The 18,482-nt window shown below is 35.6% G+C and overlaps 1 long non-coding RNA gene across 1 annotated transcript in view; it reads right to left on the bottom strand.

Moving 5' to 3' along the window:
- The window catches only part of LOC125938720 (uncharacterized), a 162,689-nt gene that overhangs the window by 120,797 nt on the left and 23,410 nt on the right, over nt 1-18,482 (bottom strand). Inside the window, exon 3 of the long non-coding RNA XR_007462788.1 lies at nt 11,699-11,725. This is a non-coding gene — a long non-coding RNA (uncharacterized LOC125938720). The remainder of the gene's footprint in view (nt 1-11,698; nt 11,726-18,482) is intronic.

Raw genomic sequence — 18,482 nt, 5'->3', positions numbered from 1 at the left:
ATCATGTACTTCTTAATCTACATTCCAATATAGGTATAGCGATAGAAGAACATGCTCCCAGAATACAGTTTATTGTAGTGCCTGGTGCTCTGATGGTTTCACCAAAAAGACTCTGGCTCTTTTCTGGCTTTTTGCTATTGTATCCCCTCCAGCATTTCTCTTTTCTATCTACTATTCTGGAGCAGAGTTGAGACTCATGTTCCTGTCTTCATTGCCTGTCAGCTTTCCTCCTCTAGCAATTTATATAAGCTGTCTCACTGCTTCTTATCCAAGTGCAGGAAATACTTGAAGAGGAAGACAGCATTAATGGCCAACTGAATCTTCAGCAGAACCTTCCTGAATATATGTTGCCTAAGTTTGCATGTGTTCCTAAGAAAAAATGTGCCAGTCAAAATATTAACCACCATCACATTGAATGCAATTAAGTTTTCATATTTTAAGAAACATCTTCCTAGTCTTCATTATATTGTATGTATAACGCAATATAACAATGCATGTAAATTACTGAGCACCGGACCTAGTATAAAGCAAAAGCTTTGTCAATTATTGTTATTATTCTTATTAGTATCAACCATCTCTTGTTGTTCGACTACATATTTAAGATAAAATCACCCTGCAACTTGATGCGTATCATCTCTTAGTTCTGGCAAGTGTCATAAGGAAATGAAAGTTGTTTTAGAAGAAGAACGATAATATTTGTAGGTTTTAGTCATGAATGGTTGTTATAATAAAGTGGGGATCAAAACTACATATATGTTTTAGGTAGTATTAGCTTCTTTAATTCTTAAGATAAACTTTTAAATTCTTTCCTCTGTATATAAAAAGACAAAGTAAGTTTTCAAAGCACCCAAACTTGTTTCTAAATTGTATATATGGACTACATGATAAAGATTTACAAAACACTGTAGAAGAAATGCAAACTATAATGTGATGGGTTTTTATCTTAGAGTAAGGGTTTGGTTCTGGTTTTGATTTTTTTCTTAATTTATAGTGTGATTCAGAGACTTGCCAATATTTTTTTTTTCTTTTTGTAATAGTCAGCCTTCTTGGTGACAAATGGCCCTGACTAACAAAGCATTTGTCAGCATCGGCAATGGGTAAGTTAAAGTTCTCTTTTACACTAATGTAGCGCAAGAGACACCATATAATTAGGACTGCTTGTTAGCCTAATCGGTGTGCACAAATAGACTTTTCTTTATTGAAACATCTTTGGTGAGACCTTTAAATGACCCTTAAAGTTAATACACATCTAATTTATTGTGAGATTTCTCAAAAATAACTGAAGTGATTTCAAGATATTCCCAATCAAAATTCTTTCTGGATAAGAGTATCAATTATATCTGGAATTATCCATGGCCAGATGTGGCCCACTATTGTACATAGGGGCTCAGAAAGACTCAGAATTTTGGAGTCCCCCTTTTCCAGGAGACTGACATCACTTAAGTATAAACAGATCATTGCCTCCTTGACCACAGGCTATTGCTACAATATGATGCTATGAGAGTTTTGAAAGGGAGTTGTGGGAAAGTACAATAAATAAATAAGCAAAATTTCCCACATCCTGCTGAGAATCTGACAAATGGAATCAATGATTTTCAAGGTCTCTGCAGGCCCTGAAAGTCTGTAATTGTGCTTCTGAATTCCTGGAATTTTGGAATTCTTGGAAGTTTTCCATGTCACAAAATGGCGTTTTAATATGCTTTTAAAAGAGGACTCGTTAATGATCGGTGATAAAAACATGGAAAAATTGTCTTTCGTATAGGTAACTTCCCCAAAGGGTAAAAAAAATTCAAAGGAAAATTTGCTCATCAATTCAAACATATACACTGCATTTGGGGCAAAAAAATTCCCCTTTAAACAAAGATGAAAATATAATTGAGATTATTTCCTCATAATACTTTTTAACTATTTTTGACCAATGGCGGTATTTGAATAGTATGCTATATTTTTCCTTCACTTGTCGCAAAATTAAATTCAAGTTTCAGTCCACTTTTTATCATATTCATTTCCCATTTGTAAGAGTTAAGAGCTGCTATATCAAGCAGTTTTCATAATGAGGATGTCCTTAAAATATGAATTATATTCATCTGTCATGGAATAAACATTAATTTTTTAATTGGTATCTACTCATTATATCTCTTATAAGATCACTCTGTTGTGTGGATTATATCTGCCAAATTTTCTATAATTTTTGATTATTTAACAATACATAGTGTAAAGACAGTGAGAGTGGGTTTTGTGGCCAACATATTAACTGTTCATTTAATAACGACAATAACTTAAAATCTTGATTTGCTTTATAATTTACGAGTCAGTTTTATATTTGTAATATCACTTTAAAAATTTGTTACCTTAAGGAATGGATTTTTTTCTCAAATTAATAAGATTCTTATGTCAAGAAAACTGCCAATTTTCTGAGTCCAATTCAGGATTTTTTTCCAAATGCATTAAATTATTTAGAACAAGTCAATTTTAAATTAAATAGAAAACTCTGCAGAATGAATCACAGGTTCTCTCCTTCTATACATATTAAACTTTTGCCCTTTTTGAAGACTACTTCCATCATTAAAAATATGTCTTATGTGGAATCTCTTTCGGTATCAGGGCAGGAGAAGATTTTTATAAAACTTTTTACCACATTAATGATGTTTGTAAAAAGAAAGAGAAAAGAAAAATGAACCTGGTCACTACTAGCTTAAGATTCTTGTTTTCAGTTTAGCATAATGCATACAGATCAAAAAGAAAATCATAATAAATTAGCTTTAGAAGTATACTCTGCAAGAATTCTTAGTTCAAGTGTTAGTGGATTATGTCTATTCTGTAACATTTAACAACAAAAACATGGTGCAGTATTTTGTTGATTATGCCAAAGCAAGGGTTTTGAGAAATCACTGGCTTTTTCATATCTTTAAAGCTTGCCCTATTCGTGGGAAGGGGAAAACAAGAAAGGAAACATTTGCAAAAAAAGCCACTTTGGTAATATCTGAGACAACACCATTCTTATTTCCCTGGGATTTTATTTCATTCTTGTAGGCTTAACATCTCACTGCATGAACAAAGAAAATATCATGTGAAAAGGGCTTCAGGCTAGCTACTTCCAAAAGGATTCAACCTTCCAAGTGCTATCAATATCATCCATACACCCACACAGTTAGCACTTTTGAATACATTTACTGAAAACCATTAATAAAGCAACAATCTTAGTCTGGTTCTTAACCATGTGTCACAGTGAAATAAGTTCATGTAAATCTGTGAACTGCACGACAATGATCAAATTAACAGTCATTTCAAGAAAAAATGCCCCTCAGGCTGAAAAATAATTAGTAGTCTCTCACTATCTTTTCCTCCTAATAAAAATCACGATATTATTGTTGACTGTGCTAATAAAACACCTCCCGTGACCCTGATGCAGCTTGATGTAAAATGTAAGGACTGTTCTATTGTGCAGTCTCACACATGTTTTATTAAACATTTCCATTTGGCTCTTCATCTGGGAACACAAGGGCCCATAGAAGCTGAAGAACTTTTGTCACAGTGTAATGTGACTCTCACTTGTTTATTGCTGCACTTAATAAAACACCCACTTTGAAATTCATTACCTTTGAAATTTAACTTTTAACTGCATAAACTGAATATTCAGAGTTTTGGGTATGAGCAGGAATAAGAGCAAGGGGACAGAAAAAACAAACAGGGGAAATCCATTTAGTGCATAAAGCAGCCCCAGGTTGGCACATACATTGCCATAAACATCAAGTCTGGGATTTTGATTTTTAGAAAAACATTGTATTGAGAAAGTCATAATGGTCACAGGTTGCTCAGCATATTTTCCTTTTGGTTATTTATATCCACTCCACAACTACTTCTTGAATGCTTCCGTACAAAAGAGCACTGCAGGGTTACGAAAAAGATATATAAGTCCTGTCCTCAAGGAGCTTATAAAAAATATGACAAATTGGATTTTGGTGCAGAACTGGATGATGAGCTAATGTTGGTTATTGATGCTTCCAAAATACAAACTGAGGATGAAATGTCAATTATCTTTAAAAAACAAAACAAGATAGAGAAACCTGACAAAGTCAGTGAATTAGTGAATCAGAACGTTGGACAGCACCTGTATGTTGCTATCACAAATCAGGAGAAACCTGGTTTCAGAAATCAACACAATTCAACAAAGGTTTTTGAACATGGCAACGAGAGCATGATATCGTCATTTCCCTCGAGTAGTTTGGAGTCCTGTGAAAGAAAATTCATGACCATAACTAGTTATAATACAAACCAGGATATGGAAAGGTGTTCAGGTGACCATTTACTCTATAGCAGAATGTTTTTATTAGACTTTTATAAATTCTTAGAACTATACCTTTGAAGTAATGAATAATACATGTGTTCCATGGAAAAAGCTGGGCATCTCAGGCACACATAATTTTAAGGTAATTTCTAATTTTTAAATACTATTAGAACACACATATAAGTTGACAACAGATACTGAGCAATTAGAAAGAGAGAACAAATATTGAGCTTACAGGAAATATTACAAGAGTATATGAGAAAAAAATTTGCAAAAGCAAAGGAAGTTTTGTTTTGCTTAATTTCTATTATGGAAGGGGCATCTCAGCACTCCTCTAAACTCCCTTTTCTCAAAGTGTGCTCCATGGAATACTCTGTTAAAAAATGTTCTGAAGGTCCAGTAAGTTTGGAAATACTTGGTTATGCCAGGTTAAATATCTTTAAGGACTTTGATGTGATTGCATGGATCGTGAATCTCTAAGACAGAATGTTCCTTTCATAGAACATCTTAGGGACTATAATTCAGTAGAACAAATCTTGGGCATGCTGTAGATGACAACAAGAGCAAACTCGCAGGCCCCATTCCTGCAACGTGGGGTCTACAGGTCTGGATTTTTAACACACTCTCCAGGTGATTTCAGGGTAACTTCCTGGCATCATACCTTGGACTGATATTTGAGAGTTTCTGATGCTAAAGCTAAAACTTTGTATTTATTTATTTTTTAAATGTTTATTTATTTATTCTTTGAGAGAGTGAGAACATGAGCAGGGGAGGGGCAGAGAGAGAGGGATGGAGAGAACCTCAAGCAGGCTCCGCACTGACAGCATGAGCCTGATGCATGGCTTGATCCCATGAAGTGTGAGATTATGACCTGAGCCGAAATCAAGAGTCTGACGGTTAAATGACTGAGCCACCCAGGTGCCTCTAAAGCTTCGTTCGCATTTAGGTATTACAAGTGAAGTAAGGTTCACAAATGCTAGTTTCAGTATGATGGTGGATGTTAAAACACTGTTTCAGAAAGCTTCTCGATGGGCAGAAGAAAAGAAATGCTTCCAGAAACTGTCTTCTGTTGAAAGAGGAAAAATTTTCCATTACTTGAGTTCTGCTCTCCTTTGCATCGTAACAGTGTTGACACTTGTGAGAGAATAAGGAAGGAATTCCTGAATGTAACCTAGTGTTCAAGAGATCCGGCTGGTTATGTTTAGCACAATTATCATCTCCCCTGCTCATTGTTGCTTGCAGCATAGGCTTTTAAAATCCATTCATTTATTTTTACAAAGCAAAATCACCTTCTATCTCTCTTCTTTTCCTGGGCTGTAAGTAGCCAAGTGCTCATTAAAGTGAAGCAAGAGGAAGGGAGGTATATCATTGCCTTAGATATTACAAGGTGCTTGATGTCCAAATATTAACCATGCCACCCTGCGTCACTTCTACTTTATAAGATACACAAGCTGTTTTGATAAACTGTTTCTGCTCTTTGAGCCTTGCAACTTAAGGTCCATCAGGGAGCAAGCCCACAAAGGTGATAAAGAAAAGCAGATGGAACTGTCAAAGAAGGCCAAAGGCAAGAAGCAAAAGAAAAAATGTGTATTTTCTGGAAAAGTCAAGTCCATAAATTAAATTGTTTTTATCTACTGCTCTCCCAAAAGATGTGATTTTTGTGACCAACGTTGTCCACAGCATGTAAGATGGTACTGGCACTGATCTTTCTAAAAGAGCGAGCGTTAACGCCACTACCATTAGGACGATCCTATCAAAGAATTGTGGGGGAAAGAAGTGTAATTGTCTTAACAGTTAGAGTCTTCCATTCTTCTTCTCACATTCTATATTTACAAACACTGATAAAATTATAACCTCTGTTCAGGTAATTTTTGTCCTTAGGAATCAATGTAATTTAGAGTTAAGGATAAATCAGTTATAGCACAAAATCTGGTATCTCACCTCATTTCTTAAAATGATGTATTTTATTTATTTATTTATTTTTATTTTTTTTAACATGAAATTTATTGTCAAATTGGTTTCCATACAACATCTTAAAATGATTTATAATGGCTTTTTAAAGACGCACATTTTTAAACTGCTCCTTTATTTATAAAAATTATTTTTGTGATGCACATTTCTAAATCAATATGCATCAGGGGACTGAACCTTTTGTTTTTAAACATTCTACAGTGTATATAGGAAACAAAAATTCTGGCTCACGGTAGCCCTGTGATGGATGGATGAATGAACAAAGCCAAGTGATACACATAAATACAATTTCTCCTTCAATTATTCAAGTTCTAGCTGTGAATATGATCTTGATTTGCCACTATGATGTACATGTTTATGCTTAAATGTTTAAATTATGTTTAAATTATGCTCGGATGTAGTTTTCCTGTTGTAGTTAGTCTGTCTATATGGCAAATCATTCCCGGTCTTAGTGCCTTAAAGCAACACTTTAGTTTCATTTCTCATATTTTTGTAAATTAATTGAACACAGAAAAATCTGGGTAACTCTTCAACTGGGCTTTCTCATGGGTTTGTAAACAAATGGTGGCTGGCGCTGGTGTTATATGAAGGTCTGATTGGGCTAAACATCCAAGATGGTGGTCAGTTCATGCTGGATGTCACTTGTGAGCTCAGCTAGAGCTGTTGACCAGGGCATCCACATGTGGCCTTTCCATGTAGCTCTCTCATGTAGCCTCTTACAGGTTCTGAGAGGAAGCATCATAAGTGCAGTATACCAAGCAATGCAGGGGAAACTGCAAAGCTTCTTATGACCTACTTTGAAAATCCCAGGATCTCTCTTTGTACCATTCTATAGAAAAAGACAAGTCGCTAAGCCCAGGCAAGAAGAGGGGAACTAAATTCCATCTTTTGTTGTGAGAAGCAGTGTACACATACAGAGAGTGAAGAAATTGATGGTATTTAGCTTGAACTATCACAGCTTTTTAGGGGTTCTACTCTCTTCAAAGATGCACACATGTCTCAAAGTTAAAGTGAAAAATTTCAGTGAAAGCACTTCTGCCTTTTGATCTAAAGAGGCCCAAAACCATTTCACTGTCTCTGGGTTTATCTGCACTTGAGGCAGAGGAATAGTAACAAAACTCACGAATGGAACTTCTATCATTTCAACTGAATGTAAGTATTGCCAATAATTTTATGCCCTGCCATCGAGGTGGCAAGTATGGCAAATATTTAATAAACTCTGAAACACCAAGAAAAATAGTTACCTTTGCTTTACCCAGAGTAACAGACTGCTGAACAAAGTGGATGAGGAATCAGATTTCTTATTTCATTTACATCTCCATGGAGCAAATATTAATAATCCTAGTTTGCAAATGAGGCTCAAAAGGTTAAGTGATTTTTTTTTTTTTTGCTTTAAATTGCACAATTAATGAGTAGTAAAACTGAGATTCCAGCCTAGAGACTGCGCTTTTTTCACCATACATGCTGCTTCCACGAGAAGTGAATAAACACTGTGTAAACCTGTGGAAGAACTGGAGGTAAAAGAATGGAAGGAAGGCAAGAATTAGATGCAGTAGGAGCTGGGGATCACCGCACTGAGAAACTTTTGTTTTCTGCTTAGTTGTTCCAACAAATATTTTCTACAACCCTATACCGCAGTGATTGTCTTATAGCAATAACAGTCTGGGAAAAATTAAAAAAGAAAACAAAGGCTTAGATGTGGAGAGCGGAGGGGGAGAGAATAATGCTGTGGGGGTCATGGAAGCAGCAGCAGGGATGAGGCGCAGAGTGGCTGGAGATGGTGTGTGGGAAATACACTGACAAGGGAAGAACAATGAGATACATGGAGAGATGGGAGAGGTGACCCCTTCTCTCCCTCAGTGCTCTCACCCCTGCTGCTGAATAGCCTTTTGGGCCTGTATAGAGCTTGAGGAAGACTGTGAAAGAAAAGAGAAGAACATCCATGCTGCCGGTTGCATGCCACTCTGATTTTTTTCTCTTTCCACTGTTTGAAAACAAAACAAAACGAGACAGCATGCCCATAGCAAAATGAATTAATTTAAAATTTCAGCAACAGCAAAGAAATATAAGGCAGCAAATGAAACACACTACTTCCCAATTATACAGTATTTTGTTTCTGTTCCAGAATTATGTTTGTAGCTCAATCTTAAAAACAGAGGGAAAATAGTATGAGTCGCAGCTACTTTATTTGATTCATTCTATTTCTCTAAACAGTATATAATTATTTTAAAATAGAGTTAATTTTTTTCCTTAAGAAATCACTTTGACAAAATTACAAAAAGAAAGGAATATAATGAAAGTGTTAAAAATCACTTATTATGTATGCTATTATTCTTTACAACTGATTTATATATGTTAGTAGTTGAGAGTCTAATTGAGGCAAAATATTGTTCGGAAAGCTTAAAATCTCAGCAAAACCTGCCTCCTAAAAAATCAGGCCAAATAGGCACTTTTCTGTTACATATTTTTGAATAGATTCATATCTTTTAGGGGTTAAGTGGTCTCAAATTATTTTTGATAACACTGATGTACATTTCAATCCATGAGAGAAAATTGCATAGTTGAAAGGATACCAAATTTAATGCCATTCTTTTTCTAATTCTTATCTACGCATTCATCTATATCCATCCCAGCTATTGTGAATAATAACCGCTTACTATTTTATGATCCATGTTTTTTGCTGCAAAGTGCACAAAAGTAATTAAGCCAAATTGAGACAATTATAGAAATACACTATTCGATAACCAAGTTGCCAAAAAAGTTTTACTGTACCCTAAGGAGGCAAAAAAAAAAAAAAAAATTGCCTAGACAGCAGTAATATCATTCCACATGTTACATTTATTCCTGCACGCCAGCCAAGCTCAAATTAATTGTACTGACGAAACTTTTCTTCTTGGAGAAAATTAAAGATATGCTGTTGTCAACACTCGAGCACAACCTTGGCGACACTTAAACGCAGGGAAGGGTGTGACATCCTGGCCCGGCTGCCTTGCGCTAATTAATCACTCTGGTATTTAGGGCCATTCAAGCAGACACATTAATGGGGAATAATTAGTGTATCTTTGTTCCAGCTCAGCTTTGCACACCAGACACTCTTGGGGAGAGAGGGGAGTTTGCAGAGCGTGAGCCATTAGCACGTGCATAGTTTCACTTCTGTTCAGCAAGTTCTTCTGAGATTGAGAGAGAGGCCAAATTAGCAGATGTGTGACTGGGGTTAGGACACCCTTCTGGAAAGAAAGACCTCTGTTTGGGTCTCAGCTTTCAGAAGCAAGTTGTTAATCCAGATACTGAATTTCATGAAATACAATTAAACCTCAGGGGAAAAAAAATAATAATTTCAGGAACCAAAACCATGTCTTTTCCAAAGTATAGTGAATATACCTATTTTTCTTTATATTACTTACGTGTATTTATAGATCCCATAGATAAACTCAACCGGCAGAAATTTCACATTTTTCCTTATTACTGTTGCTTTTGTGCATTTTTATTTAAAATGGATTTTTATCAACAAATAGTATTTATAAATTTTGTAATTAAATAGTGTAGACCATTTAACCTCTCTGCAGTTAGTAAGAACTCTCTGCAGATACTCCCTATGGCCATAAAACTTAATTTGTTTCTTCTGATAGGTATCAGAGTAGAAAATTCAGACAAAGTCTCCATATACAGTGTGACCACCACAGTACTGATTAAATTTTGTCTCATTTTATACTGCTGACTAGCTTCACTGTGTACTTTGACTCAGTTAAGGCACCATTTCTTACCGCATATACTGAAAAACTAAAAATTAAATGTTGACATTTACTAGATTGAGAAACTTTCATGATTTTGTCTCACTACAAATAAATCAGAGAGAAAACCAACTGATTCATCAGAGCTCAGATTCTCCTGGATTAAACACCAGCTTTACTTTAATACATAGCTTTCTTCCCTCGCCAGACAAAAACATCCGATTTTTCCACAAATAATACTTTGAACACCAGATTTTACTCTGATGCTAAACTATTTCTGAGCTTTTTACGAGTAACAGTTTGCTATATAAAGAACTAATCTAAACACACTGCAAATAATTGTGTGAATATATGTATATACATTCACATAATCACACTTATTTTAATACCATATGTGTGACTGATCCTTAAATACTTTTTTTCATTTTTCTGGAATTTTTGTAAGGGAGGACTTTGATTATCTAAGTATGTTTGCTGTGTTCGATGACTACTTTCTACATTTCATTATACCTAGCGCTCTCCAGCTTTGTCCCTTAACAGTCAAGGCAGGAGTGATTGCTGTAGCAGCACAGAGAACATTCCTGCAAATTCCACACCCACTGTAGGAAGGTGCAGACCCCTGATCCCCTCATTTTCAGAGGGCAAGGGAACCACGTGGAAGGGCAGGCCTGAGAGGGTGAGGAGCTGATGCAAAGGGAGACCACACAATGAGAAGACAGACCACACTCCGGACCCGGCTATCAATCCTTTAGTAAGGAAATTCCACCACTGAAATACAAAAATGAAATGAGCGTGGGGCATCTGTGAGTGGGTTTAGTCCTATTAGCAGCACATCATATAATGTAGTATAAAGGAGGAATTTCCTCAGCTGGGATATATCATAATTTGGGATACTGTTTTACCACATCCACCTTCTAGGCTTTATAAATCCAGGATATTGTCAGGCATAATGCTCTTGAATTTGTGCTGGTGGAGAGGGAGGGGGGGAAAAAAGCCAATCACAAAACCACACATTCTTGCAATTTCTTAGAGGCGAGAAATGAATCTCTCTTCAGTCTCCTCCGAGATACTAAATTACTGCCTACGATAAGCCCAGATGCCATTAGAAAGGCTTCCATCCTGGGAGTGGGTCCTCCTAGATCTTTGAAGGTGCCTAATCCTCATTAAAGGCAAACCCTGGGCGTAGGAGGGGCTGCGCCTGCATCAAGGCACCTGGCGATGACTAAAAGCGCTGGCCCCATGCGCGGCTGCCGCTGAGCAGCAGAATGTAATTTAGTCGCACCAGCGGGAGCAGGGGTCAATGATTTTATATTAATGGGGATCACGACAGTTCTAAGCTGTGGCGTGCTTTGAAATAAGTGTTGTACAAGGCGGCAAAGAGAGCTCGGCTGAGGAAATGAGCTGTGTCACTGTCTCCTCATGCCTTGCAGCAAACACTGGGATGTTTTTAGTTGCTACAGACTCTGTACCATCATAATATTTTATAAACAACAATTACCTATTTCACTTTGAAAAACTCAAGCTCTGAAAGTAAGGCTGCTAAAGATGAGAAAATTCCTTTCGAATCCAAATAGGGTCCACGTGTGTGGCCAGGGAATGAGCCATGGATGGGGTGCTCAGAGCTCAGAACTAACTTATATGAATAAGTTTACGTGTACTACGGGTAGTTGTTGTGCTATTATTAAAGGCCGATGTTTCGTTACCATACCTTGACAGGCTATCAAAGTGTCCACCCCTAAAACAAAAGAAATGGAGAAGGAGTTAGAGACGATGGTTTTAAACTGTGGTCAGTACTGGATCTTTGTCTGCAGCTGAAAATACTATTATCAGAACTTATCCAAAATTTCTCTAAAATATAAAATTATTCTCAAACATCTTTTCAGGAATACCAGGTTTAAACTTCACATTAAATTTTCAGCAGATCACTATTAATCTTTTTCCAATTATTTTCCAATAATTCCAAGGAATTATTTCTGTCAGCATCTCTGAGAGCACGGAAAAGAAGCAAAATAAGAGTTTTTCTAGACCTCAGGGATGGTCTAGGCGTGCATTGTATATAGAAAATAATACAGGTATAACGAGGAAGGAAGTTTAGATTTTGCACATTTTCAAAATTTCTTTTGAAGTAAACAGGTCAGAAATACCTGAGACAAGAGGGGTAAACATATCAGCTCTTCCATATGAGATTGATTAGGGGGAACTCTTTCATTAAGTGGATACCAGCTACCCAAGAGTTATAAAAACATTCAGCTGTGAAAAAGTTGGATATGATGATCAAAAAAAATAGTCTATTCTTATAAATTTCCACTCAGTAAAACAATTAATTTTCAGTATTTCTCTCATGCACAAGAAGAGTCCTGGCTGGTTTTTGGGGTAAGTGAACCACTACTGGAAAACAAAGTGGTACCATAGGACATTGAATTACACATCATCTGAAAAACACTTTCTATAAAACACAATCCAGGTTCAGCTAGCTTATTACAGATATACTTTCCAAACATGATCTGTGAAACAATAGTGCCATGACAGATGTTTTGTGCAAAAGCTCTCATACATTCAGATAAATATATAAAGATTCTACAGTCAGATATGTTTAAGAAACACCGCATTGTATAAGAGTTTTTTTTTTTTTTCATGTTCCTGGAGAACATCAGCATATTAAAGGCTCTGAGAAGTCCCGAAATAAAGATTCTCTTTAGTTTCCTTCAGATCTTTATCTATCCAACTAATTTTATTATTACATCCCTCCACCCCCCTGCCCTGAACCTATTAACATCCCCTTCTCTGAAACATACTTTGGGACATGCTGTATTAGAGTTCACTGAGCTCGTGAATATGAATTTTTATTAAGTGGGGCTAGTAGATGTTATCTCAGCCCCAAGTTTATTCCCTTGAACATAGGAACTGGTTAATGTAAGATCTGGGTTGTTAATTATCAGTTAATTAAAATCTCAGACTTTCAGAAAGTGCAATAATCTACGTGGTATTTATAAATTAATATGCAAAATAATCGGAGGGATATTCTTATTCCCAGGAACAAGAGGGCAGAAAACACTAGGATGTTTCTCTCTATAAATGTGAAGAATGAGAGTAACCAAAGATTGGGTTTTGATGTGGAGACCTAATTCATCATACTTCAAAATAATTTGGAATATGGAATGATTTGGATATTCCAAGACTGGAGGAGACACATACAGTTTTGTTGGGATAATCCAACCCAGAACTGGGCTAGGTGAATGGGGCACTCATGCATAAAATATAGGGGACAACACAAAACTTAGTAACCAAGATAGATAATATTTTAATCAATATTTAAAAATAAAATTTATACAAATAAATCAAAAATAAAATATCAGCATTTTAAACAAAGACAGGATTAGTGTTACAGATGGCTCAATACAGCACTGGGAATAAGAAAATACCAGGAGACAAATGGCAGGAAGAAAGAGACACTTAATTGGGAGTCCAAATTAGTTCTGATACTTTCTGCTAGTAAATAGCCATATACTTTAGAATAACATATTAATATACCATGTCTCTGTTTATTCATCTAAGGAGAGAACAGAATTTCTTAAACTGTTCTGAGAACAATTTGTTCAATGAGATGTTAATAGGTGTTCAGCAAAAAACAAAGACGGGTAGTAATTTTGATATCAACCATGTTTGAGAAAAGCTGTATTGAATTTGGTCAGATTTCTTTGCTACAGGACTTCCCAGAATTTTTAACATTCTAATATATTTTGTGACGGTCTTATTAGAAAATAGAGTACACAACAAATAGAACATTTATTATCATCTTGCACAGATTATACAAAATGTTAAAACAAATGATCAAAGTTCCATGGCGCCTGGGTGGCTCAGTTGGTTAAGCGTCCAACTTTGGCTCAGGTCATGATTTCGGGGTCTGTGAGTTCGAGCCCCATGTTAGGCTCTGTGCTGACAGCTCAGAACCTGGAGCCTGTTTCAGATTCTGTCTCCCCCTCTCTCTGCCCCTCCCCTGCTCACACTATGTCTCTCTCTCTCAAAAATAAACATTAAAAAAAAAATTAGAAAAAATGATCTAAGTTCCCTCCTCCCTGTAAAACTTTAAAATTCTAGGGATTTTTTTTAAAGGTTATGTGTATACAGGAAATAGGAATTTAATTCAAATTAAAACTGTATTGAAAAAATACTTTTAACTGTGTTTACAGAAATCTATGTTTCTACAAACATTTATAGCATAACAAAGTGACTTCATATTCAAGTTCCCTAAAACAGAGGACCTACATGTCTTCAGCAGCCAAAAATAAATGTTATGGTAGATTAGGACTGAAGTCCTAGTACTGGAACCTTACAAAAGACATGTGAAGAATGGAAAGTGAACATTGTAGAAAAAATGACCACCATAAGTAGATGAGAGTAGGTGGGAAATGTTATTTTATGGGAACACATATTTTTTATTAATTTTTTTTATGTTTTTACTTTATTTTTGAGAGAGAGACAGAGTGCAAGTGGAGGAGGGGCACAGAGAGAGGGAGACAGGATCTGAGGCAGGCTCCAGGCTCCGAGCTGTCTGCACAGAGACTGACGTGGGACTTGAACTCACGGACTTCAAGATCATGACCTGAGCCGAAGTCAGACACCCAACTGACTGAGCCACCCAGGCACCCCATGGGAACACATATTTTTAAAGATGCTTCAGTATATGAAATTTAAGAATCAGTGTTAAAAAGGACTGTCAGTCATAAAGCCCCACATACATATGCACAAATAAACAGACACAAACATGTAAATTATATGTATTTGAACAAATGGACATTAAAACTTGAAAGGGGTATTTTTTCACAATTGAATAAATTTATTCTCTAAAAATAATACGTTTATTTATTTATTTATTTATTTATTTATTTATTTATTTATTTATAAACTTTTCAAATACAAACCTCGAACATGTGAAAGACATTCTAAGGACAAATATAACAGGATTGCTAAACCCAAGCTGACTAAAAGTGTACTCACAATATAATCCGGCATAAAAATAAATAAAATTCTCTATTATCACAATAGCAACAATAATGTACACATAATAGATTGTGGATGAATCAGCTATTCTAATTCTAGTTCCGAAAGAAAACAATGATTCATTTAAAAGTCGATGTCTTGTCTGGTGTCACATTGGGATACTGCTGATTCCAGCATTAAAATATAAAGCATCCACTGAAAAGGGTATTTTTTAAAACATATAAAAATCCCTATACTCAGAGGTGATAAAATAATATCACTCAAGAAATTATCAATGGCTTCCAAAATGCTTTTGAAAAAAATGATGAAAAACAGAACTATGGATTTAACAATACATTTAGCCAGGTTTTTTTTTTTTTTGAGAAGCTTGTTATCAAGTAGACTACTAAATATTGTACAAAGTGCCTCTTCAATCCTGTGTCCAAAACAAATTACTGAATTGGAATTTTCATGAATCTAATAGATATTATTTACCTTTAAACTTTGTGAGAAATGCAGGTGTTTTCTTCTATAACTACATGCCAATATTGTCAACCTATGACTGATATATAACATCTAATGTTTTCAGCTCATTCTCTTAAACCCCATTTTTAACAACCCTCGATTCCAGAGGACCTGGAAGTCAATAATCTATTGACTCGACTAGATTTTTATGGTCTTCATCCTTGTGTCCCCACTCACCTGTTTACACAGCTTACCTTCCTTAGTTCTATTTACTCCCCCACATACACTTCAAATTCCCTCACTCCTTTTCAATTCATTGTAACAAATAGCAATACAACCAAACTGGTTAAATCCAACTCCGTCTCTTCTGGCACGTACATTTGTACTGAGTATGGCTGGAGAAACACACACACAGAATGCTTCCTGAACTCACATTACATTTATAATCACAAACCTCAACTGTGTTCTGGGTGCTCAATGGTACTATAGTTCCATTCACTCTCTCCATCACCTACAATGATGATTTACTCAGATCGCCTCCTCCTACAATTCTCCAGTATTTCCTCCCTCATGTTCGCTCTCAGCAACCACCCTGCTTTCTATTTCACTGAGAAAACAGAAACTTATGCAAGAGAATTTCCACAAGCTTATTGAATTTTCTTAATTCTGGCAATCTGCTTTTGACTATATATTCTGCCTTTTCTGCTATTACTGTGGAGAGTCTTGATTTGATCCATTGTTACCTCTTTGCCGTTATCACCTGTCCCTTCCTTTCCACTGCCCCCAACCCAGCTCATTATGTTATAACCACATTGGCCTTTCTGTTGCTCCTCCAAAAAACGTAGCATGTTCCCAACTCATGCCTTTGAACTGCTCTTTCATTTGCCTCTAATAGTTTTAGCTTGAATAGTCACATGACTTGTTTTCTTCTTTCCTTCAGGTCTTTAGTCACCTGTCACCTACTCAATGAGCAATTCCCTGAATATCTTGTCTAAAATTGTACATACGCAGGGGAGCCTGGGTGGCTCAGTCAGTTAGGCGTCTGACTTTGGCTCAGGTCAAGATCTCACCGCTCATGAGTTCGAGCCCCACGCCGTCTCTGTGCTAAGCTCTCAGAGCCCAGAGCCTGCTTCAGATTCTGTGTCTCCTTCTCTCTCTGCCCCTCCCCTGCTTGTGCTCTCTCTCTCAAAAGTAAATAAACATTATAAAAAAATTAAAAAAAATAAAATTGTACATACACACACACACACAGACATACTCCCTCTATCACTACTCTGGTTTTTCTCCGCTGCTTGTATCATTATCTCACATACTACATACCTAAATATTATTTTCTTTGAAATACAATTTACATATTATTTTGTTTATTATATATTTCACTTATTTAGAGTGTAAGCTCCACAAGGGCAGGTGTTTCTTCTTTGGCTCTATTCACTGCTGTGTCCCTCACACCTATAATAGGGCTGGAACATAATAGGTGCCTTGAAACATACTTATTGACTGATGATTTCATTTGAGTTTAAAGCAGTCATCTAATTATAGTAATTAAATAATTCACTCAATATACAATATCCTACAAAGCAGGGTTAGAAACAATATAAGAGATCCTCAATTATTTTACTTTTGTATTGCCTCTCAAGTTTTAGGAAAATATGATCTTTTGCAATACAAAATTTCTATTTTTACATTATCAAACATGCCTATTTATTCTTTTCTGGCAACCGGATTTCCATTTTTGTTTAAGAAGGCTTCTCATAGAAACCCAGGTTGAATATGTAATCTAAACTATATGTGGAGATTCTTTTTCAAACCATTTGGAATTTATTTTGTACATGCTATATTATAGCAGTCCAATTTATTGATTACTTATCCTATCTATATAGACTCTTATTTATTTAACCTCCCATATACAGCTTAAATCATTTTATCTAATTCCCATAATAGTTCTGTTTGGATTCCAAATGCAATTTCATTAAACTTAATAATCAATATTTAAAGAATTGACATTTTTACCATATTAACTCAAGGCTAATAAAAGAGTTGATTCATAATTCTCTAGTTTATGCTCCTCTTATCAGGTTTTGGGTAGATTTCTGTTGCTGCTTATATTTTGTAACAATTTCAATCACAATGGAATTGTATTCCTGGGTATGGATAAAATTCAGACATAAAACAATCTTTTTCTAGTGACTCTTCACCCCAATTTTATAAATTATTAAATATTTCACCTATATAAAAGAATGCACAACCAAGCTAAAAAAAATGAACCCTTTTTTCCAAAAGCATTTGAAACTCCCTGTATTCCTTTACATGCATAACTAACCCTTGTCTTCCAACTCAAAGGCATCCACTTTCCCAAATTTTGGATTTATTAATTTTATGGCTCTTCTCATAGCTTTATGATGTTTCTACTTATGGGTTAGATACATTGCTTAATTTGAAATGGATTCAAACATTGCTTAACAGGAATAATACCACATGTATTTTTCTGCAACACAGTATTTTTCAGTGTTTGTCACTCATATTGTTCTGTATATCCGCAATTCTTCAAGTTTTCACTGAAGTATACTATTGCACTACATTACAATTTCCTTAGGCATTTTATAATCATTCTCTGTGGATAGATATTTAGCATATTTCTAAATTTTTGTCATAAATTATAATGATGATTTTGCTTTTACAAATAATTATTTGATGAATATTATTTTATATGTGCCCTGGTTGACAAATGTATATATCCATGTAACTTCAAAGTCAATCAAATTATAGAACATTACAATTTCCTCAGAAAGTTCTCTCATTATTCTTTTCAGTGACAGCCATTGCTCCGATTTCTATTACCATAAATTAATCATGTATGTTCCTGAACTTCATATAAATTAAATCATACAGGCATGCCTGGGTGGCTCAGTTGGCTAAGCATCCAACTCTTGATCTTGGCTCAGGTCATGGTCTTGCAGTTTGTGGGTTTGAGCCCCATATCCAGCTCTGTGCTAGAATGCAGAGCCTGCTTGGAATTCTCTCTCCTCCTCTTTCTCTGCCACTTC

This window comes from Panthera uncia, assembly GCF_023721935.1.
Source record: "Panthera uncia isolate 11264 chromosome B2 unlocalized genomic scaffold, Puncia_PCG_1.0 HiC_scaffold_24, whole genome shotgun sequence".
NCBI classification, from domain to species: Eukaryota; Metazoa; Chordata; class Mammalia; order Carnivora; family Felidae; genus Panthera; species Panthera uncia.
This window is presented reverse-complemented; position numbering and strand designations above follow the sequence as displayed.